The sequence below is a fragment of the Bombus pascuorum genome, chromosome 9, assembly GCF_905332965.1.
Source record: "Bombus pascuorum chromosome 9, iyBomPasc1.1, whole genome shotgun sequence".
Classification (NCBI taxonomy): Eukaryota; Metazoa; Arthropoda; class Insecta; order Hymenoptera; family Apidae; genus Bombus; species Bombus pascuorum.
In genome coordinates this window covers 3,149,325-3,172,404 of record NC_083496.1, presented here as the reverse complement: position 1 = coordinate 3,172,404, position 23,080 = coordinate 3,149,325, and the positions used below count along the sequence as shown (strand labels likewise).

Genomic DNA, 23,080 nt, shown 5'->3' with positions numbered 1-23,080 from the left:
TAGTTCGTCTGGTTAAGCCCTTTCGAATACACATTGGTTTATTGTGCGCTGTACCGATGCACTGTACGCCAGTGTTACGAAAGCATCGTATAGCGTACGCCTGTACGCTGGCTGGCTCTATTAAAGCCTCCCTCTTGTACTCGATGTGCACATCGCTGAGCATCTCGAAGCGTGTCTACGCGAACCACCCTTATTCCCCAGATGTATCGATATTATCGTACACATCCGACGGCTCCCGATGAGACCGATTCACCGCCGATTATTCTCTAAGAGCTCGCGGAACCAAGGAAAAGAGTGCACGTACTCGTCGCGCCACGAACGTTTTCGACGCGACTTCGTAACTGCTCGTGGCGCACGACGAGACTGATCACCGATGATTACTCTTCGAATATAATCCACCTCGATATTCGTTCTCTTTTCGTACGCTTCAGAGCCACGATATTGGACTAGAATATTCGATACGAACAAGTCGCGAATACCATCTCGGCGATACTCGAAGAACGACGTTGCGTACGTTTTCGATTAATAGGACGTTGCTTTTGAATTTCGATATTCATCTAATAATATAGATAATTATTTGCTTGCCAACTATAACAAGTATCGTCATATGGGGCTCGTTCGTTATCAATATCGCATCAAGCCGTACACTCGCCCCGTGGTAATTGTTTACTTGTCACAATAACATTGGTCAACATTGTCAGACGATACTAATTAGCGGACAAATTGGACGCTAATGCAATTTATCCCGCGAATAACGCGATCGCGTTCCATCTATAGAAAAAGAGATTATCGTTGAACTATTTGCGATGGAACAGTCTTGCGATAGCAAAACTGATTCGTTCGCGGCCGCTACCGAACCTTCGTTTAGAACGTACAGTTCTTGGACAAAGAGCGACGTCGAAGGGTTGAAAAGAGCAAAGGATTCGGACGAGGCTCGAATTAAAATTCGGTCGAGCGTTCGGCCTGTAGAGCGCCGATTCTTTTTAGACTAATTGAAAATTATTGAAACTCGGCATATGGCTTGGAACAGGTCACCGGATGTCAAAGGCCTGGCTTGGAAAAAGAGAAAGGAGAAGCGGGAGGGTGCGCGTGCGAGAATGAACGGACGACAGACGCGTGCACGACAGTAGCGACGAAATGCCTTTGGCGATCTCGAATTTCGCGTCGATTATTCCGGGGCCGAGGCTTAATAAAAATGCACGATACGCCGACCGATACAAAGAGGGTTGATTCGAGTGGTGAACAAGCTCCAACGCGAAACAGCGCTGCACACGTGGATTCTGACATCCTAGGAAACAGAAGCAACCCTCGTTAACATTTCCTTCGTCAAACCGCCTTTTGTCAACGTCACCCCTTTCCTATTCCCTCGATAATCAATGGCCGACCGACTAGTTGCTATTCGCGATTCGTTCGTACGCGGGACGTGTTTTCCACGAGACGGTAAAGGTCGACTTCCCCGACTTTCGCTTCGTCCACGTCAACGAAGCTATCGGGTGCCTCGCTGATTTTCGTAATCCACAGCGTATAACGCGAATATTTTGCTTATTTATTTAGAATGATTCGATCGTAACGACCAACTGGTGTCTGTACTCGCGCGTTCCACCTTGGGACGCTGCGGGAATTGATCAGTCGACGAGAGGAGAGTCGCGAGGGGAGACTGGGGTAAGCCGAGAAAGGGGGCACTAGAGGCCAGGTATGGTGGCATGATGTTTCCAAGTAAGTGACATTTCGTGTTCCGTCTCGCGCAAGATTTCACCGATGCATAGAACACGGTAAATAAAAATATGTTCGTTTGAAGGAACGAGCTCGATAAGTTTCGGGAAGCAAAATGGCCAACGACGCGAGTCTTTCTTCCCAAGAAACGTATTGATCATGAGCGAGAGTGGGAGCCGAGGATCGATAAATCGAAGCAATCTCGCGGTGAAATACCGGGGTCAGTAATCGAGAGCTCGTTCCCGCGGAGAGTACCGTGCTGGCTAGATGCAATTACCACCTTTTATAGAGAAATTTTCCAGCGATTAATCGATTCGATCGATCAAGACGGCTGTGAGAGACTTTTCACGCTTCGTACACACGTACGACGATTATCTTTCAAAGATTAAAAAACATATACAATTTCTCGCTGACGATGAAAAAAATCCTACTAAAAATATACTACCAACGATTCATCGGTACGTAGATAAATGCAAGAATTAGATGTATCTCAAAACCGGTAACGGAGATCCAGTCGAACGAACGTCTTCGAGATGCCTGTAATGGCAGCAGTAAAACAGTTTGTCATCTTCAGCGAATTGTTTGCCTAGGAAGAACGGGGAGCTTTATGACGGAAGTGCGTGATTTGTCGCATAAAAACGTTATCAAGTTGACGAACGATAATTTTCTCAGCATCCTGGGATTAATACGAACTCGCGTATCGTCTCGTCCCGACGGAATTTGTTTGCGCGGAGAAAATGATACGTCGACTCATTAGCAGGCGAGTTTATACAGCCGTGGCGATTAACACGAGCCCGCTAATAGGAACAAATCGTCCTTGGGCCAGCCGTTGAATGAAAGTGCCACGACCGGATCGACGTGTTCGCCTCTGACTCGCGTTTATTTCCCTCTACCACGCTTCTCCACGTTTCTTCGCCATCCGCCAGATCTCGCATCGATCTCACGTAGATCTCTCGATGAAGAATCAAAGATTCGCGGAATCAAAAATATCGATTAATCAATTACCGTGATAGGTGTCGGAGGCAAACGCGTTCGAACGTCGACACGTTTCGCGCGGAAACATTTTTCACACGCGTGTCACGCGCAAAAATCCAGAATGATACTTGTGATCGTGTAGGATAGCCTACAGACACACGGTAACAGCGAGCAACATGACCGGCGGAGCTTCTGTCGAGCTTTCTCGCGGAACCTGTCAGTAGCAAATAAAATAAAATCGTGACCGGTGTATTTTTTCCCTGGATGACCGATATCGTGCTGGGTGATTCATTTTTCGCAAGTTTTTTTTTGTACTTCTTCTTAGCTTCACCAGTCTTTTTAAATAGGACATGGGTATTTGCGTCAGTGAAGCTTCGATATTTTAAAATTCAGCCTTGAACCTTTCACGGAATAATAAGATTTATATATAACGAGATCCTATTAGTCTTTAATATATGTAATGACGAAAGAAAGGAGATCTTTTTACCTTGTTCGAATCGTGTACTTTAAATTTCAATATTGTGTATAAAATTTCCGCCAATTGTAGAATAACGAAGCGAGATGCGATAAAGGGATTCCAACGTACAAATGTACAACTACGTGGGAGCAGTTTAGCAATACCGTGTCGCGCGTCGATCATGGAGAAGTACGAACAACACACGCACGGACCACGTATGTGGAAGATATTTCGTTTCGTCGTATGTTCCATCGTTTTTTAAAGCGAAACGTAACGGTATAATCGATATACATATATGTATGTCGTATGGCGGAATGTATTAATGCGCGGTTCGCATGAATGCACTCCTGGAGGAAGCTACGCATACACCGCATAACCACTTACGCTAATAAATATCGTGCTCGGAAGACGTCGTGTAATAATTGCGCGTAATTGTACGTTATATCGAAATCTAAGTGGCTGGTTTTCAGGGTTTGTTATCTTCGGTATGACTGCGCAGGACGCGAGCATCGTACGTATGCAGATTCGTAATTAACAGAGAGAGGGAAGAGAGGATAATGGAGAATGATGTAAAACACTTGGTTCGATAAATGTAACGCGGTTAGAGATAAAGCACGATTGAATGTTAAAGCGCATAGGATTCTTTCTTAATCTGTCATTAACGTGTAAGTTTAAATCTCACAGGAGCCTCTCTTAATCTGTTATCACAAGTCGTTAGAATATAAAGATGAAACGTGCAAGAAAAGCGTACCGCAAATATGTAAAGCGTATACTTACAGTAAAATGAACTCTATATCTAAATAGACTATCCGATAAAAGAGAAAGAAGTAGCGACGCGAGATATCGATTAATAAACAGGATGGAAGAGGAGATTGCAAGAAAGGATAGATCTCATAAAAACACATGGTAAATTTGACGAAGCGCAAGGGATTCCTGCCTAATTTCCTCTCGGAATGGTCCGGATGAAAGAACGGTGGAAGCGAGGTCCCCGGGTGGTGCAGAAGCTTGTCTGAAAAAAACACGACATTAGGAGCTGGTAATTCCGTGGCTGCTCGTGTCCCGGGCTACCATCGAAGCCCGTTATAAATGCGTTACATCGCGTTAGCCGAGGATCCATTTATGAAAAAAGTCGGACATCGCGCGACCCATGATAATTACAGCGTGTCTTCGGGATTAAATATCTTGGGTGCGCGTGTAATTTGCGCGTCGTTAATGCACGGCGAGGATTAATTTATAGCCGCGAATTACGGAAAATCGGAGAGATCCGTCGAATTAATACGTGTCTTTGTATCGTGCCTGGATACCATCGAGATCTGTTGATCTTTCGAATGAAAATTCCATCTTTTCTTTCTACGCTGTCCTTAAATAACTCCGTAACAATGTTACCACGAATCGCCAAGATAACCTTTATATCCATCGGGATTCATCTCGACGAAGGAAAAAAAAGAGAAAAAATAAGTAAGAACTACGAGAATGAAAGGGGCGGGTCTTTATCGAACTATCGGCGTTTCTCGCGCCGATTCCGCCGCGTGTAATTTCACGCCCAAATCGCGGAAGTTATGGGAATAGGGCTCGCGATACAAGGCCGTTCGGTGGATCGCGCCAGCGTATTTCCTTCGGGGCCCGATCTCGTCGAAAAACAAACAGTTAGAGCTAGGTGGTCCCTCATTAAGTTGGCACCACTCCCGACCCGCTCCGGGCTGGTTCCCTTTCGATTCGAGTCGATCTTGGTTACCCCGTAGGGAGGATCTCCAAAAGGGCCGTCGGTCCCTCGGCTCCAATATGCATCCGTGTGTATACGTGTGTACGAATCGCGCAGTACGTTGCTATGTCTCCACACGTACAAACGCGTGTATAAGTAGCGAGTGTGAGTGAATAAAGCGTGAGTGTGGTAATAGCGAAGTGTGGTAACAGTGTCTCCCCTCCGGCGTTTGCGCTCGCAAACGTCGCGACGTCGAGTGAGACGTTACCTACGCGAAATGAATGCATTCGATACGTGTCACAATTATTATGCCGGCGAACGCCTGTTGGCCGAGAAAAGGAGAAAAATAGACAGAGAGTGATGGATGGAGAGAGAGAGAGAAATGGTGAAAAAGAAAAAGAAAGCGAACTGTGTCGCCACGTGGACGATAGTCTCGTACGCACGTGTTCGTAGCATATGTACACGATCCCTGTACGTGTGTTTGCACAGTCAATGGAGCGGCTCGTAGCTCCGATTCCACGGAATTAATCACTGATTTATGTAAAATGTTATTCCGCCAGACGAGACGGATAAATAAACGGGCGTCCTCGAAACGCGTAAATAGACGACGTATCCGACCCGATTTATTACACGCGATCGTAGCCTGGAACTTCATTCACCAATGGAACGATCCTATAAACTACGCTCGCTCTGTATAGTTTGGTCGCGTTACGATAGTTTTGGCGTAAACGAGAAGAAACATAAGAGTCTCGGACGAGTAGTGGCGATTATACGCCAGTTGGATCGTCCCTATTTTCAACGAGGCCAATTCCGTGCGAGAGATCATCCCTCGAAACATGGTGACGCGAAAGCAGTCGCGTTACGTGTGTGTGTGTAAGGAAAACGGCCGATAATGGGATTACAGAAAGAGAATGGATTACTGAAATCCCTCGAATGCAAAACCTTACGATAATCTAATACAATGTTCTTTTATCTTGGATACGCCGATGACCACGCTTATAGTCGCAAGGATATGTTTCGTTATCGGCCACCGGTGTCGTTTCCCTCATCTCGGCTCCTTTTTAAAAGCCAAACTACACGACGATTCCCTTACCTTCTTCCGTTTGTTGTACGACAGAGGAACGCACGGTATACGCAGGTAATGCGAGCATTTAACGCAAATGGGACGGTTCAGCACGCTGTCTTGTCCACAGTGTGATTATAATGGAAGAAATAGTGGGATTAAGGGCGAACGCGTTTAAACGAACCTTAGCTATTGGTCGCATAGCGAACGAGTTTCGAGATTCGATCTTGCGCGGCCGCGGCCGTGTGTACACGCGGATACGTGAGCCGCGTAGTCGTATAAATAGCTGCTCGGTGAAGCCGATACAGCGTTAATGACCGGCTGGTTTTCTGTTGCAGACACCCGTCAACGACTCGGGACTAGCCGGACGCAGCAACGAAAAATTGCGTGAGTACACTGTACATAGAACGGCCTGGTGCCAATCGCTCGATATTTAATCGATATCACCGCCGTTAGATCGTATCGCCGGGTCTCTTGCATCGCTTTTCGCCGTGTCACCGCGTAGCCCGGTTCTGCGTTAGGTCGTGGAAGCTCGTCCTGCCATTACAGAAACACGCGACCAACGCCGATTCGATCGTAGCTGGACAAAGGGAATTCTTTCCCACGAGCAGGTGCTGCTACAGTTGCACGGAGATTGTTACGGAAACATGCCGTAAATGAAGTTATTACGCGTCGTGGCTCGGTAATGCCTACAACACTCGAAGCACGTATACATCTACGTGTGCGGAATTAAGGCGATTCTAGATTTCCGTATAATCTGTTTACCGGTGAATCTACGAATGGCTGATTCGTGATAAGCCCCAAGAGTTTCGTCGTACAGGAAAATGTATTTCTTCTTTTTGACGTTCATGCTTCTCTCGTTCTCGCGGAATAAGCGAATCGTTTAAAGTCGTAAGTGACTATGTAAAAGGCGAACTCGACTTTGTATATTACGATTAGTTAAGTGACCGTAACACATAGAACGACTCTGCTCGTTAAAGTACATACATAGTATTTATCGGGCACAGGAAACAACTATAGGCGGCAAAGTATAGTCCGAGCTAGTGGAATCGGCCTTATGCGTGACGTTTAATTCCCCAGCCAGATGTTCCATTCTATCGGACAACGCTGACGCAACACGCGTAAAATACACCGGTCGGAAAAGTCGTTAAAGACCCTTCGTTCTCTGTTCCACGTGTCTCTGCGTGCTCGCTCGAGGAACGTGGAAACTTTGCGTTCTTACGTGTCGTTTCTTCTTCGCGTTTTAGATAGTCGCGCAACATCGTATCGAGCAGGGTAGATTTTAACCCGAGGCTCCCGGCTTTTTCGCGCTCGTAACTCGCGAAATCGGTCACGTGTCGTGAAACTCTCGCATCTCGCACGATACGAGTTTCCATAAAATCAACGAGGCTGTAAAATGATGTCAGACACGCGCAACGAATTCGAATAATGTTCGCTCGTACGACACGGCCGTGTTGCCGTATCGTAAGCGAAACTGGACTAATTACTCGAGCGAGAAATATCGATCCGACGTGAGGAGAAGAGAGCGACACTCGCGAGTCATTGATTTATTTAATTCGCATACCGATAGATTTCTTCGTCCTGTTGTTCGACAGGTGTTCGATATTTCTCGAAACATGTATGCATGATTAAAACGTCATCGCTACAATCGCGAGGTAATAAAGGATCGTTTTGTCGCTTCATTTTGGAAGGGACTCGTTCGAATTTTTCGCTTTTTACGCGCTGGAACGAACCGTGAAATTGTCAATACCCGATGATGGTTCACGAAGGTTAACAGAGAGAACTCGCTCTGACAATGGGCCACCTACTCGCCCCCGCCCCTCCGCCGAACATCCCCGAAATCTCGTTTCAGGCAGCTGCTCGAACGCCATGGAAGCTAGACAGTGACGATTGTCGTAGGTTCGTGAAGTGTGAAAGCGTGCTGCGTCGCTTGGAAACTCATCGTGGACCTTGAGTTTGCGTGGGACACGGCGACGCTTCTAGGGTAAGCAGTAGCATTCGAAACCGTTGAAACGAATCGCGTTTCACCTACAAACACGTGCAAGCTTTCGTCGCGCTGAAAGTCCTCGGCGAGTCGATGATACAGCGTTGATCAGCATTTTCAGCGGATAGAGCTCGTATTTGAAGGGAACTGTTTCGATTTCGCAAACAGAGGAGAACGGAAAATTCTAATGCGTTGCGATTTTATAGTAACGAGCGCCGATTTGTCCTTAGATCAAGCGTGAAACGTGCCAAGAAGTCATGCACTATTGGTATTCTTGGCGTTCTATTGAGTGACTCGTTGGTAATCGTTCGCGTGGATCGTTTACGTAAGCTGGAACATGACGGCATTTGCATTACACAATTGTCTGTACGGCATCTTGGAAAGAATTAGCTTTCTAACGCCCCTGCTCGATGCAAGGGATCGCTGCGTGTTTTAACATCTAATGACAAGTTCTGCGTGGATACGTTGGAAAACAATCGTCGGATTCCTAAGCTCGGACTATGATTATTATTATTTTCTTCGTCGAGTCTGTTCGAACTATCCCATCCTCTTTCGATCGTCGATACACGATACGGATACCTTCGCAAAGGTGTAATCGTTGCCATCTAATCTTCCATTTCGGTAGCGTAACACCAGTGTCGACGATTTGAACCAGTTGAATTCGCAGTATGATAATCGGACAGTTGCATGCGAAAACAGCGGTCGCTAATTCTACGATACTGTGATTGGCGCGTAGCGTCGTCGGATTAAAGCGTCATCGGCCCGTGTCACGGTACCATCGTGATCCTGTAAACGACCCATCGGAGAATACACTCCCTTTTACTATTTATGGACTTTTGGGATTAACGGGAGAAAGCTCGAGAGGGATCGTGTCTCTTTTGTGAATTCGCTCACACTCTCGAATAGCTGCAACCCACCGGTGACACGTAAAGGGATATGGGGAGAAAAGCTCGGAGTGGGAGAAGGGGATCGTACATTCTCAAGGAAGATCGCGATCTCGGTTGTTTATGCGATACCTCGGAGATAGGGTTGCTCTTTTGTCCAGGGGCGGTTTTCACCGTTCGCAAGAAATACGGATGAATAAATTTCGGGGACATGACGTATCTCACGGACCGGCCGTGTATACACGCTCGGTTACGTGGCCGAAGCGATTCCGCGAACGCTTTACAAGCGTCGCTTTCCTCCCGGACGCTTTAGGAGACTTAACCCGGATCAGCGGGCTGTGATAAGTGACGAAGAAAGCGGCGGAGGATTTGTGGTAATCGCGAGACGTTATTGTTTAGCGCGTCGTCGCGTCCTTCCACGTGAAAAAGTCGATGGCGTAAAATCGCGTCGCATCGTTAGAACGATGTAGCCGACTCCTTTAATCGTTCCCGTGCTTAAGCGTTTCAACTCTTGCTCGAGATGGAGCGGAAATATTATTTTTCGATTAGATTAAACGACTCGTAGCTTAACGCTACCTCGATATCGAGACGTTAAGAAGAACACGACAGCGGTGGTGGAGGAAATCCTCGAATTATTTCCTCGTTTCATTCGTCACTCGTATCGTATCGCGATAAGCGATCTATTGTAAATTAAAATGGCAATTAAAACGGCGCAAGCTACGAAGCATCGACGAACTAACAAACAACGGTTCGACTCTCAATGCCGTACTCCTCGATGATCCTCCATAACGAATTGTATTTATCTGCTTCCGATCACTTACAGAATGATCTGGATCAACGAACGAAACGGTTCAATTTGTCGCGTCTCTACGCAGGTCGATCACGTCCTCTGTAACTTCAAAATCTCAAAAATCCGACCACCCCTAACAACCGATCTCTCTCTCTCTCTCTCTCTTTCTCGCGGAGAATAGTCGTAAACAGGCGACACGTCGAACGTCGGGTCTTCGTTTACGGAGCGATTAGAACACCCTTTGGATCTCACCACCTAACGGTTCATCTCTCTCGGCCGCGCACACTACGCTAGGACCGGCCGCCACGCACGCACGGTCGTGCACACACGGGAAAGTAGCGGCGAGCGAGAGGCAGAACGAGAAGATACCAAGAGAGCGCATCTCCTTCGGTCGCCGAGTGCCTCCACCTTGAGAGTTCAGCGACGAGGGCAAGCGGAGAGAGCGTGAACGAGAGAAAGAGCGAGAGCTTCGGAAACCGACAGAGCATTGGTAAGGGAAAGCGGCTGAGAGGTAGGGAGAGAAGGATAGATGGGTGAAAGAGAAAGAGCGAGAACGGGTGAACCTGGTGGTAAGGGAGGGAAATAGGTTGCCGTCGGGTTCGCGAGAGAGAAGGAAGGAAGGCTTACGGAGGGGCGAGCGGTGGCTAGAAGCGAGCTGGTTGCCGTGGATGGCGAACCGAGGCGATGGGGTGGGTGACTAGGCGCGAGAGGGGAATCACTCGGCTGTCGGAACGGTGGGGATGCGCGGCGAGCGTCGGTGGTGGGGGCCGACGCTCTCTCGTACCCCGAGCTCGGTTAGTTTCTCCGTCGACGCCGCTGAAAGCGGATCGAGCGTGTCGTTGTTCTTCCTCGTGGATGATCACCTCGCGGCGAACCGTTCGGAGTCACTGCTGCTTCGTCCTGCCTTGCGGGACCCGGTGACTGTTCCGTCGAGTAGGATCGTGCGCGATTCGAACGCGTGTCGAACGATCATCGGAATCATGGAGACTCGTGGAAAGCGTGATACACGGTTTGGATAGTGCGCTACGATCGGGGCAGCAGCTGCAATCAACAACGGTGGTGGAGAGATTGAAATTTTTCATAGTGGACCGAACCGACCTGCCCCTATGACCGGATGAAACGATTCGTCGAATAGTGCGCGGAAAACATGGTTGTTTCGTGAGAAATCGTTGCGTTTGTTTTTCGTGTGTACTGGGTGGAAGAAAGTTGGCGAGCAGCCCTGTTGCTCGTTTCGTACGGTGCGTATCATCGTGAGTTGTTTATTCCTCGAGCGTTCTTGCGTTCGAGCGCAGTGAGAACTAGCAACCGGTTCACCACAGTGAGGAGTATAATTTATCAGGCCGTTTGAAGAGACGCGAGAGTTCTCGGTATTTAGCGGTGTGCGATCAACGAACAGAGGAAGGGAGGAAATTTCCAAGGACCGCTTCCTCGTGCCTCGAGGCTACCGAGAGAAGCGAACGCCGAGCCGTCGGACGCTTGGTCGTGCTCCGATCGGTCCACCGATCTTGCGGAAGTACGGCTGGATTTGCCGCGACCAAGGATCCTTTCCTCGTGTCCCGTCCACGTTGATTTTTCTCGCTTTAGCTCGACTCGACCGGAGTGCTTCTCATGTGTCAGTGACAGTTCTGTGCGTTCCGATTTAAATTCCTCGTGCGATGTACCCAGACCACGCCGTCTTCGTCTTCCATCTTGTAAGTAGCCGAGTCGTATTCTATCAGTGTGATCTGTGCGCGCTCGAAATTCGATAAAATCTCGAGAGGTTCCCGCGCTTTTCCAACGCGTGAACGACGAATAAAACGGACGACTCGATTCGCGCGGTGTTCGTTCTGGATAAAAGCGTTTGAAAATCGAGAGAAGCAGTTCGTGACAGCGTGCACACGGTATCCTCTGTCGTGAAAGCAAAGGTCGCGAGAAGCGACGGCACCGGTGACTTTGACACGTCCCGCGGGAAGACCTCGCATTAGGTCTCGTTTTACGAGCCGATGCTCAAAGCTTTGCAACGGCTGTGCTTAGTCCGTGGTAACCACAAACGCGTTGTGTGTACACGTGATCCGAGAATTCTATGCGCGTATACATAGTTGACCCTCGTGCACGTATTTCGGAGTACGGTGAACGAGGCTTGACCTCGAAAAGGATACTCGACGAGTATTCTTCAAAGATTCGACGTTTGAAAGATACGCGCGTTGTTTGTAATCGCGTTCCTAGCCAGCCGTCCGGATATTGGAATTAAAGCCCGTTCGTTAGATCGACGTGTTACCCGTTGAATCGATTAGTTCGCGAGCAAACTATCTTTTCCCGAATGTTTTCGACCGGCATTCGGTATCGAACCATCCGCTGCTGTTCCGTGTTATACGTTCGTAGACCTTTGATTTTCGCGGCAGAAATTCGTGAAATTTCATGGCGTGTGTGCTGAAGGCTACGTGCCTCTGGCTGCTCCTCTGGGAGAATAAGTTACGACCGGCCGTAAGAAACTTCGGATAGAAGTTGCTGGAAATTTAGGTGACGCCGGTGATCGAAGGCCTCTGGAGAGGAGAGCCGCGTGTGATTCATTTATATCAATATTAGAGCACGTAGGGCGATTACGGCTAACATTCCCGCGATACTTTGTTTTTCTTTCTTGGTTTATCGTCTCGGAGTTTGATTATCGATCCGATCATCGATCGGATCGTTTAACGAAGAAGAACGCTGGAAACAACGATTCGAAGTATCGATAGATAACGCGAGCTCACTGGTTCGCGATAACGGTTCGATTCGTGACATCTGCGGTGCATGCTCGGCTCCCGATGACATTTGCCGTCGGTATTTCACTGTTCTTGCGTTCTAGTCTGATCGCTTTCACAAATGGTGAATCGTCGGTCTTTCGTTCGTTCGCGGAAAAACCGTGCTCCGTTAATCCGTTCTCCCACGAGAGAACGAGTCGCGCGCACCACTCGTCGAGCCAGGCTTTTTTTCCTCTCGAAGGTCACGACACTCGTCGTTTTTTCGGCTGTCTGCCATCGAAGCCCCCTGTGCACAGGCCCGTGTATCGGAATATTGGAAAACCGTGTCGCCTCAAAACTCCGACAAATACATCAATAGAAGCGCATTCGTCGAACGAAACGCTCCGAGCGCACCGACGAGATACCAATGTTTTCCCAAGATTTTTGTATTTGCCCGGTCAATTAAGTTCGACCGTGTTTGCGCTCGTTTACACGAACGCTCGTCGTCACGACGAGCTAATTAAGCTTACAAGCGCTTGTTTTTGTCGAATGATTCACAACGTCTTGCACGCTGCATCGTTCTCCCCTGCGACCTCCCTTCTTTCTTTCTTTCTTTCCTCGTTCGCTTTCATCTTTTACGATTCGCGATGAGAATCGCGTTTTCACGCGTGTTTCGGTCACGAACGCGCAAACGTGATCGTGTATCTCGAACGACGACGTGTCTGACCGTGACCGGCCGTTTCTTTTCGAATTACGCGATGAAAAGCGAAAATTATTTGCCAAATCGTTTCTGTCGGTAACGACACAGTCGCCTTTGATTTTCCGCTCTCATCCGTGCTCGCGTGTCACGCTGTTTCGAAACGGCGTCACCGACTACTGCCTTACCGCTTAATTTATACTCCGATTCATTCTCGATTCCGCTTTTTACACCTCCGCGCAGAATCCTTATGAAACATGCAGAGGACATGCCGATGAAAAAGTTGAGAAACGGGTGCAGGTGGCGAAGATACACGAGGAAACAGGAAATACCTGAATCCATTTCGGACGATCGTATCTCTCGGGAAACGAGTGACCACCTTCGCTGCTGCCTCCATTGGTTGCCTCGCCTCGCCGTATTTACTTTGCCGTGAGTGGAAACGGTGCTGGTTTTAATATCGTTCGTTCATTGACTCGTAGCGTTTCGCAATCCGCGAGTATCTCTCGCCTTAGTTTCGTACTGGTTTCGAAAGGGGAAATTTCGTTTGTCCATAAACCATAAATCCACAGAACCGACTGATCGGGTAATTTTATGGGCTTATACTCGCGGTAATCGCGATAGGGAGGTATCGAAAAGTTTCTCCGTAGCGTAACTAAGAATTATGAGAATTTGTTACGCGCGTTTTCCATACCAGGAAAGACATAAATTCAGGTATATAGGCAAAGTGTCTATCAAACACTCGTTTCTGCAAACTTTTCGTCCCAAACGTGTACATTATATAATTTATCCGTGTTTCGGGTATTCCTTTCTCGAGGAGGATTTTCGACTATTTATTTCTATGTGTTTACGTAAGTAGCGACAGGTATGCGAATCTGTTCGCGTTACGATTGCGAAATCGTTGCGACACCGTTTGCGAATAGAGGGCATAATTACGACCGAAACACCTCGTTATGGATAGTTTCGTCCTTGTGCCGTTAGAATCTCGCAAGCAAAACGATTTTCAAGCGGACACGAGCGCCGGTGGCATCGCTCGATTATCCCCGTTGCTCAATCCGAAACCGTAGATCAAGCCGGCCGTTACAATATTCACGGTGGGACTTTGGCGTCCGACGAAATAACACGTTTCGCGCGTTTCCTTCGAAACTCGCTGGAACGTAACGCGTCGACGAGCATTTTTCGCGCGTTCAACCGGCTCGCTCGCGAGTTTTCTCTCTCTTTCTTTCTTTCTCTCTTTCTCTTTCTCTGTTCGGCGTATACGTGTGTGTACGGAGACGTGGCATCGACGTGGCGCGCGATCATAATGTTAAATCGCGGCCGTTCGGCTCGGTCCGGTGTGTGTATCGTGCCGAACGCGGCGCGTACGGTGCCGATAAACTTAGTAATGGCAGAAAAATTGCCGCGATTAAGGTTGAAAACACATCCAGCAACCGCCATTTTCTCACAACACCTGCGAATTACGCGTAATTGCCGTTCCTTCGTCCCGTTCCATCTCTACCGGCGATCCGTTCCTGGGAACCCGAGGGCAGTTCATTGTCTAACGCCGCGTACGCCGTGTCCGTGTCACGAAACAGAGAGGAAGAAAGATAAAGATAGAGAAAGACGGTATAGGGATAATCGTCATGTCGAATCGAAAATTAACGTTAAATCGTGGCCCCACGGTTCGTTCATCCTTAGACGGAGTAGGATCGTGCGGAGCCGCGAAGAAAAACACGCTCGCTCCGGAACATCCGTTCGTCTGACGTTCGGATCATCCGTGTCGAATCACGGAACTCTTAAATTTCCGCGGGATTATAGACGACCATTGTCGATGCTGGATCGAGGAACCGTTGGATATATCACGATTTTATTTCTCGCCATTCGACACGGAAAATCGTCAAAGCGTCGCGCGAGTGTATACGTTGTATCGAAAGTACAGTCGAATTCGCTATCGAGACATCGAAGGCTGAGATATTCGAAATCGTTTGGAATCGCGTCTCGAATAATTTTCAACGATTCTAAAAAAAAGGAATAGTTTCGATTTGTAACGCGAAGAACGCGGCGGAGAGGCGGACGAGATCGATATTTGGTTTTTGAGCTTAAAGCAACGAGCGCGTTTCGGCATTGTTTTCTCTCCGCTTTATAGAAATTTCCTTGGAACATGGCTCGAATACGGGGTGCCGAGGATTATTAACGACGCCGCGTTATCGGCGTTTCTGACGCGAGAACGCGCTGATACTCGCGGGCGGCGGCACGGTGTTTCGATAGGCGATGAGCGGGGCCCGGAATATACGTAACGGTGTTGGAGCCGTTGGCGGTTTCGCGATATCGATTGTTTTCACGGCCCCGTGCCGTGCTTCGGAATAGTTGGCGAGCACGAGTGCGGAAAATGCGTAACATTATCCTACTCGGGCATGCATGCTTCTAAGTGGTAGGTTCGAGTTGCAATTCTCTCCTCCCCCACCCTCTCTTTGTCTCTCTTTCACCCTATTGGAGATTCGGGGCGCATGTACGAGTCGTGGACTGGCATTTCACGATCGAATCGCTCTCTTTCCCGGAAAATGTTATTCCATGATTAACTATTCATACGAAGTCGCGATAGACATTTATATCTGGATAATTGTAATCTATTTGGAATCAGACGTTCGACGATTTAACGTTTGGTTTATTCACGAAGATTTTCATCATCAGACTATTCTCGGTTTGGAGAAGTAAATTCTAGTACGAGGCATTTGAGGGTATGAGTTGTTGGTTTTATAATCGAGTAAGAAACGAATACGGTGTGAACTCGGAAGTATTTATTTAAATTTATCCGAGGGTCAAACAGTTCGTGCAACTGGAGTTTATATAACGATAGCTCGTTCATTTTCGCACTCCTAGTGATTTTTAAGTGATTTCTAATGGATCCAACGAGCGGAAGATCGTTTGATCGAACTAATTAACTGAAATTTCATTCGTATAAACGAATATTAGATAAATGGATTTTCGTCGTATTGCGCAACAAGACAGGCAGTTTCGAAATACGAATTATAGCTATCACTTGTTGGAAACAGTCTTGCGAAAATATGACCCGCAATATGCAAATTTCTACGCTCTGAAAATACCTTCGTGTCAGATTTAATCGGACCATTTAAAGAATCATCGATGCAATAATACTCGCAAGAATACGAACGAGGGTGGAAGAAAGTGGTTTTACCGAGGCGAGTTCGATTCAACCGTTCACGGCGATTTGAAACGTAGCTTGCACAATGGTTTTACGCACGTGCACGCACACGGTCACGCGGACGCGTCACACGCAGCGCGTACACGAGTGGCCTCTTATCGGGTGGAAGAACGCGCGTAGCCGCGTATGTAGGAGGCGTGTTTGCGAAGTTATGGTGTCCACGAGCTTTTATGGCCTGGCCCTGCGAGTATACCTGTGTGTTCACGTTTGCGAGCTTGTGGCGCGTGTAAACGCACACACGCGTACGCGTGCTACTTTGAGAGCGCGGAACAGGCTCGATCAAGACTTGGCCGTAGCAAATAACTACACGTGTCCAATTAGACACGCGAAACTGTTACTCGATAGTGGATACTCTGTAACCGCGGGAACGTCGAGACGACCTCGAGATTTCGTCCCGTAATTAGACGGCGCGAACGATCGACTGCGCAATTTTCTCATTTCGCAATCGCCGCATGAGAAACCCGACTCGTTTTCTGGTGCGCGAGAATATCTGTCGGCGTGCTCGAAAACGAATGACTCGTACGTTTTCGGTTTCTTCGAGATCTCCTCGATGGAAAGACGTTTGCTTCCGTTGCGATGATAAACACGATTTCCATTGCCAGCTATCGTTGCTCGATCTGAACGAGCGCGCTTGGATGCTTCTACCCTTGCCTGGTAGGGTGTAATACTTGCTACGCGACTGGTAGGGTAAACCAGATCCGGTTATGACCAAAAAGACCGGTACGTTATAATAATAGCTACACGCTTCCATTGATCGAATATAAAATACGTTTATGAAATACACGTAATTATATAGCCATTGAAAATCTCAGGAAAAAGGAAGGTAAAGAATAGTAGCACTTAAATTTAAGTATGTAGTTCGCTTACTTACTCGTCGCCAGATGTTCGCCATATCGGAGTCTATCTCTTCATCCTATGTATTCCCGAGATTTCACTGCTACAAGCAGTCTGCTGTCCCGTGGTTGCGCGCCAGACTTCATTCTCTTAAAAGCATGTCCCTTCCGTTTGGCGGGGAGGACGGAGAGCAATGGGATCGCAGGGTCGGCTTTTCGTAAGCGTAATTTGCGCGTAATTATCGCGGATAGCGATACAGCTAGCTGCGATGAACCATTTATGTGATTAATAGAGGCCGGTAGTTCGCGAGCCTACGGCTCTGTTCTTCTCCTTCGGCCGACGCCGCATCGCCGCGCCGGTCGGCGTGTCTACCTGCGCGCGTGCACGTACACGTACACCTACGTATGCATGTACGAGAGATTCTCGCTCGAGGTATGCTATTATCATAATTGCCGCCAATAACGGCCCGTGATTGGCGCACTTCACGCTTACCTAGTGCTCTTTTTCGGAAGTTTTGCATCCTTTGGCCGCGCTGCCCTTCTCTCTGGCCCCGTCTTCCTCGCTCCCACTTTCCCCCTTGCTGTTCACCCCTTTTTTTCTCGTCTACCTGTGCCAGCTCTCTCGCCGATCTTTTCCTCCCTCTTCGGCTCCACGTCTCGCTTCTCGCGCGAGGATCCAGAGTATCTCGAACGATGTTTGAATCGTTGTTCGCATCTGCACATGTTACGATCTGTGATTTGAAATTCCCGAGAGGTGAGAATCGCAGCCGGCGAACATACGATACACGAAGAAAATTAATCCAGAGGAATTCAACGCGATTCCAATTCTTTTTCGGCCTCTTCTAAGAGTTGTACCTTTCTCGTCCCTTTCCGCCCTTACCTATGGCAGTCGCTTATTCTTCCGGAATATATACGCCCGTGTCACTTCTTTACCATACTTTTCTTCTATCTCGCTCCTCTTTCTACTTGGAACAACTAGGCAGACCAGGTTACACGACGAAAAATATTTCTTTCGATGGAAGCACGTCTTGGAGCGTAAACCCCTTTTCATCCGTTACTCGCTGCGAAACGACCCGTCGATTTGACTACGTCGTACTTCGCACGACTGTCGTCTCTTTCCTTGTAACCTGTCTACCACTTCTTGCCTCTCGTTTCTTCCACTTCCCGCGGGAGAAGCGGGATAAGGCGAAAGGACAGGCGAGACTCTGGTTGCAGCGAGAGATCTCGTTGTTGAAAATGGTACGCCGTTGTTGTAGAACGACGACGCCGACAACACGGGAGGGCCACGTCGACTTCCGCGTTTTTCTCGTCGTACCGGCCGGTGTAGTTTATTTAAATTTCACGACGCAACAGCGCGTCGCAAACGTAATCGCCGCGAATCTCCACCAGTTGCGACATTATTACCGCGTGACTCAAGAAACGGGCCAATTCCAAGTACGGAACAGTGGCAACCGTTCCTTATAAACTCGCTGTTCGTCGTTTCCTTTTCGCGAAACGGAGGCTTGTTACGTTTAGGTCGTTCTCCTTTAAATTGCGTCGTGCAGCGATTGATGCGCCGCGTAAAAATGCAAATATCTAGCGATTCCAATGGATACGCAGATTATCGTACTCATCGACGTGGCATATTTTAGGTGACGCATTATCCTTGCAAATACGAGCATCGCAGAAGGTCAAATTAATTGCAGATATGCAGAAAATATCGATTTTTTATTCATTTATTTACATAAAAAACGTATATGTGTTACGTTTTAATTACATTCTCGACTTATTCGTTTGAACTTTTTCCTTCTCTATTCATATTCTGAATTTACATGTATTTATTCTCCATTTGCATATGTATATCATTGTCATAGCAGGATCATAGTTCTTTCAGCGATCTAATATCTAAAAATAGATCTGATATATACCAGACTGTACAACTGTTGGAACAAGTTTAATGGTTAATGTCTCGTAAACCTTGGCTCTCCAATCCCCTGATAACGATCAGTTGCGAGCTCTAAGGCCTAACAAATTAGTCTCATGTTCGCTAAAAGATACGGCCAACGCTAAAAATTGTCCACGTAAGCCGTTAAAATAGCCAAGGCCGTTTCGAGTCGCGTGCTTGACTGTCCGGCACATTTTCTCTGACCGCTATAATCGCGGGTGACGCACTACCGCAGAAAACACGACGGGAACGGTGGTGTCCGATGTGTCAGCGAGACGCGCGTCAAAGGTTTTAATCTGGTTGTATCAGATCGTTGGCTTTTTGCGCTCACGCGCCGCGACGCGTCAGCCCAGACCGGCTGGGCGCGTGCAACTGACATTTTGCAAAATCAACCTCTCTCGTTTACGAAATCGCGTCACCACGAGAAAGGGGGAGCAAAAAAATGAGATTCACGCGCGGTCTCTCCCTCTCTCTTCGTGGAAATGCCAACTCGTAGGCGCTGGATCTGCCGCTACGCGTTTCATCGAACGTATCCACGTGCTCGTTTCGCTCGAGACATAATTTATGCGCGGTTACGATCTGAACAAGGTGTTCCTCTTCTTTTTCCTTCGTTATTGAAAACCATTACGAGTCGTCGTTTATAAGCTTTTTATTACCTATATTTACATATCATAGGATAGCGTGAAACTTTTCCGATCGTCGAATAGTCCCGCGATTGGATTTCGAAAAACACTTCATAGCCTTGGGTGTACTTCTATCGTGGTAACAGTAAGGCTAGCACGTGATTACTTCTTTGGATGACGTATGACAAACAGCGTAAGACAAAGGTAATGATTGAAGAATTCGCGGCCGCAAGAAGGCTTCTCCAATATTTAACTGGTATTTATTGGAAGTGGAAATGGATCGATTTGATTTCAGGTTGATGAAAGTACTTGATTTTTAGACGAACTTTGTTGGTTTACTGAAATTATTGCCGCGACTCTTGCGAGAGTTTCTGCGATCGAAGGATTAGGATTGTACCAAAATCCCTTACCTTGTAAAATTTTCTATTCGTCTTGTAACGTACGCAAAGTACTTCTTTCTCACAATACGCGCATCCAACACGTACGAGCCACTCTCCGAAGCAATATTTTCTCGGAAGGTGAATTTAGACGGTCCCCGGGCGAGGAAAGAAATTCGCCCGAGTGTACGTGTCGACGGGGCCGTGGAACACCTTACAAGTGAGAGTCACGCATTGACAGTTTGGTAATGGAGCCCGGCTCGCTACCAGATTCAACGGAGACGCCTGGTATAGACGTATCTCGTTGGTCGATATTACCTTTTGGCGACCTGAAAACGTAGCGTTGGTGCTACGGTGCTCTTTCGTTGCGTCAAAAGAGCCTGCGAACACGTAGCCATCCGGCCATACGTGCACGCGTGCATCGTACGATCGTTTGTCTGTGTACATCAAGGGAGAGACTCTACTCGGGTGTACGCGTGAGCCTGGTGCACACCATAGATGCGCTCGAAAACGCGGAGAGCCGGTGCAACCACCCACATTCACATCGAAACCCACTTTGCCACGCGGCGACAGACACACGATAAAGGGGAAACAGCTAAATGCCTTGTCAGCAATGGTGTGTGGCCGCGCCAATGGCGTCCGACAGGGTCGCTACAATCAATATATGGTGTAACTATCGCGACCGTACCGACTTTTCGTTCCCATTTCCTCAGAATTTTCCACGATTCACAATTCAACGCTCTTGCTGAAAAATCACGTATACGTACGTACTGGTGCGAGCACAGATTGGCGAGACCGTGGACGCAGCAGTCAAGCATCCAATTTATATTCCAGCGAGTGTCAGGGAAGTTAGTTTAGCAGAGCGCGTTCTTTCTACCTTCGGTGATCGACGTGCGAGAGCAGAAATGGTATTCAAAACGGTCTCGTCTAATTTTTCGCTTAAACAAACACGTTCGTTTTTTTATCTCGCTCTATCTTTTCGTGCCTCGTTCTCTTCGCTGGTCGATTAATTTCTGCGATATTTCCGATATCGATGAAACGACGAACGGCTTCGATCGCTTCTCCTCGAGCCGCGTCCGTCACAACGAAGCTCCCTTCTTGTCTCTATCTTTCGAAATCTCGACGGATTGTGACACCATGTCGACTTATCTTCGCGCGCAGCGAATGATAGAAGACTGTTTTTTTCTTTCGTGCTTCCTTCTTGCTCGAGTCGAAGCGTTCTCGAGTGCCGGAAGAGCGATGAAAATAACCCTGAGAAAAGGGCTCTTCCTTGCTACGTTGGACGCGACAGAAAGTGTCCCTTCTCGTGCTAGCTTCGATGCAACGTGCTCGCTGAATGGCATTTAAATCAGCCAGCCCTAGCTACCGCTGATTTATCGCGTCGCTGTCCTCTTTTTTTCTCGTCGAATTTCTGGCGTATCGCGACTAGCTCTGGATTTACTACATTTGGAGCGACTGTGAACGCAACGTGGAAAAGCGGCGTGCACAACGGACGCTCGAGACGGGAAAGGAAATTGTTAGCGTTATACGGGCTAGCAACGGATCGTGGCTGTGTTGCAAAATCGAATTCGCTCGTGTCCCATTGCGATGACCCAATTGCGGTGCACCCGCCGGCGAATTAATCGAACTGCATCTGCGTTACGTTTTTACCAGTCGTTGATCGCTGTTTCTACGGCGATCAGTGTTTTTCCTCTGGATTGCAAACACGTATTTAAAAAAGAGGGTGTAAGAAAAAAAAAAGGATAAAAAGTTGGCGTGTCATGGGGTGATAGGGTGGCGTGGGAGACGTTGAATTCGCGCGTGGTTGAATGTATCGCGAGGGTGCTAAGAGGGATAATCGGCGGTCGTGTCATCGTGCTTTCCAATAACTCGCCTTTCGCACCCGTGAATTCATTGAAAAGAAACCGAGGAATCAATGAGCGAAAGGAGGAAGGGCAAAATGGACAGGGTTGAACGAGAGGTAGGCACCCCCGTGTTATTTATGGGGGTTGCACGCGTTTAATGTAAAGCCGGTCTTATCTTTTACGCGATTTAAGGGGGTTGTAACTACACGTAATCACGCAGCACGCGTACCGCCTGAACCTGTCCCTTTCACTTTGGAATCCGTTGAAATGCCCACGTTTTTCTCCACTAGATTCAACTCTTTCTCGTCGCCAGCTGTACTCGTACGCTCCTTCTCTTTACTGTTTTTTTTTTTTTCTCATACGCTTTTTACCATCGTATGAATTGTAGAGCGAAGTGGATCTTTCACGTTCGCGTTACACTGCCTGGTAATTTACTCGATTGTGGGGAGCTCGTCTAGTTACGAATACGTAGCAGTTTGTTCAACTATCAGGAAGGCTATTCGTTGCTGTTCCGAGTCTCAGGATACTGAGAATACCATTACTGGATGTAATAGGTGGATAGGTATATATATATATATATATATTCTTTAATGTTCGAACTCGGAACGTTAGAACGTTTTACGTAATTATTTAGGAACTGTTTAAATATCGTAGATTCGTGCCGCTTTTCGCGTTGCGGAAAATATTGTATTTTATTTAGAATGTATCTCGTATAATTGAGAAAAATCGTCGGAAACGATTAACTGATTTCGAACGGTCCATTGCAAAATTACACGCAAGTATATTGGAAGCGTATTACCTGGCATTTGCAGCGGTTGCAGCACATTTACGAACCACGAGGAGTTAAACTGGAAAATTACAAATATCGTCGAAAGATTTTCTTAACTGCGGCCGTAACGAGCAAGTGAAAACAATCGGATAAAGTAGGTAGGAGTTGGTACAATTGCCTGGCGTAGCAGCCTCGAAACACTGCAAATGGTCCCGAAGTCTGTTCCCCACGTGCTGCTGGCCAGCAATAGCGCGCGCGGTAAAACGCGGTCGACGACACTCGGGGACCGATGTTGTCGTTGTCTTTCTCCGTTTCTTTGTCCTTGCTTTCGTGGTAGTCGCCAAGGATGGAAAAGGATGGCGACTGTTCCGAGGTAATTTTATTTAGAAACGCCGCGTGCGCGCCACTGTACTCGTTACAGAAGGTAATAAAACGGGTCGCCGGGAGCCCGTAGGCATACAGGCTGCGCTGTGTTTTCGACTAATTAACGTTGCCCGTCGCCACGACGCTTCGTGCCCGGTTTTAATATCGGCCTCGTACGCGACCG

General features: G+C 47.8%; 1 protein-coding gene across 5 annotated transcripts in view; it reads left to right on the top strand.

Annotated features, from left to right (window-relative positions):
- LOC132910268 (latrophilin Cirl-like) overlaps positions 1-23,080 on the top strand; it is a 364,455-nt gene that overhangs the window by 63,909 nt on the left and 277,466 nt on the right. For 4 of the 5 annotated variants that reach the window (XM_060965822.1, XM_060965823.1, XM_060965820.1 and 1 more), the window contains exon 1: positions 10,339-11,259. The gene's annotated coding sequence lies outside the window, so the exon portion shown is untranslated. Of the gene's footprint in view, positions 1-6,248; positions 6,298-10,338; positions 11,260-23,080 lie in introns of those variants that run through there. The other variant, XM_060965824.1, reaches the window with a different exon arrangement.